Raw genomic sequence first — 1,651 nt, forward strand, 5'->3', positions numbered from 1 at the left:
GTGAGTCCTAGGACACCCCCGGGGGGCTCTGGGGGGGTTCTGAGGGGCTCAACCACCACTGTGAGTCCTGGAACACCTCTGGGGGGCTCAGGGGGGGCTCAACCACCAGTGTGAGCCCTGGCACACCCTCCAGGGGCTCTGGGGGGGGGGCTCATCCCACCCAGCCAGGCTGGGAGAGCTGGGGGGTTCCCCTGGAGAAGAGAAAGGCTCCAGGGAGAGCTGAGAGCCCCTTGCAGGGCCTAAAGGGGCTCCAGGAGAGCTGGAGAGGGACTGGGGACAAGGGATGGTGGGACAGCACACAGGGAATGGCTTCCCACTGCCAGAGGGCAGGGAGAGATGGGATATTGGGATATTGGGAAGGAATTCCGGGCTGGGAGGGTGGGGAGGCCCTGGCACAGGTTGGGCAGAGAAGCTGTGGCTGCCCCTGGATCCCTGGAAGTGTCCAAGGCCAGGGTTGGATGGGGCCTGGAGCACCCTGGGCTGGTGGGAGGTGTCCCTGCCCATGGCAGGGGTGGCACTGGATGGGCTTTGGGGTCCCTTCCCACCCAGACCATTCCATGATTCCCAGTGCAGAGCCAGGGAGGAGGCAGCGACTCAGCCCTTCCCTGGGGGTCTGGGCAGCAGCTCCCACCCCCCCGGACCCCCCCCCCACCCCCCCCCCCCTCTGCCCCTGCCCCAGATCTGATGCCAGAGAACGTGGTGGAGGAGAAGATCAAGGAGCTGGACCTGAACATGGTGATGGCCGAGATCCGCAGGGAGGGGAGGCCTGGAGCCCAGTGGAGGTGAGCAGGGGGGACATCCCAGTGCCAGGGGTATCCCAGTGCCAGGGCCCAGCTCCCAGCCTGGACATCCCAGTGCCAGGGCTGTGCTTCCAGCCTGGAGATCCCAGTGCCAGGGGTATCCCAGTGCCAGGGGTATCCCAGTGCCAGGGCCCTGCTTCGAGATCCCAGTGCCAGGGCCCTGCTTCCAGCCTGGACATCCCAGTGCCTGGAGATCCCAGTGCCAGGGCCCTGCTTCCAGCCTGGACATCCCAGTGCCTGGAGATCCCAGTGCCAGGACCCTACTTCCAGCCTGGAGATCCCAGTGCCAGGGGTATCCCAGTGCCAGGGCCCAGCTTCCAGCCTGGAGATCCCAGTGCCAGGGGTATCCCAGTGCCAGGTTTGTGATTCCAGCCTCGAGATCCCAGTGCCAGGGCCCAGCTCCCATCCTGGAGATCCCAGTGCCAGGGCTGTGCTTCCACCCTGGAGATCCCAGTGCCAGGGCCCAGCTCCCAGCCTGGATATCCCAGTGCCAGGGGTATCCCAGTGCCAGGGTTGTGCTTTGAGATCCCAGCGCCAGGGCTGTGCTTCCAGCCTGGAGATCCCAGTGCCAGGGCCCAGCAATCCTTCACATCCCTCCTGCCTTCCTCCTCCCAGGTACTCAGAGGTTTCCTTCCTGGAGCTTGACAAGTTCTTGGAGGATGTCAGGTGGGTTGGAGGTGGTTCTGGCCGGGCTGTGTCTGCCCAGCTCTGCTCCCATCTCTGTTCCCATCTCCGTTCCCATCTCTGTTCCCATCTCTGTTCCCATCTCTGTTCCCATCTCTGTTCCCATCTCCATTCCCATCTCCATTCCCATCCCTGTTCCCATCTCTGCTCCCATCCCTGTTCCCATC

General features: G+C 64.3%; 1 long non-coding RNA gene across 1 annotated transcript; it reads left to right on the plus strand.

The window, feature by feature from the left end:
• Nucleotides 1-97: 97 nt before the first annotated feature.
• On the plus strand, nucleotides 98-1,467 carry LOC113979406. Its single transcript, XR_003537856.1, has 3 exons — nucleotides 98-110; nucleotides 680-782; nucleotides 1,416-1,467. It is a non-coding gene; the product is annotated as an uncharacterized LOC113979406 (long non-coding RNA).
• The last annotated feature ends 184 nt before the right edge of the window (nucleotides 1,468-1,651 follow it).

This window comes from Neopelma chrysocephalum, unplaced genomic scaffold (genome assembly GCF_003984885.1).
Source record: "Neopelma chrysocephalum unplaced genomic scaffold, ASM398488v2 Primary Assembly neopelma1_79044, whole genome shotgun sequence".
Classification (NCBI taxonomy): Eukaryota; Metazoa; Chordata; class Aves; order Passeriformes; family Pipridae; genus Neopelma; species Neopelma chrysocephalum.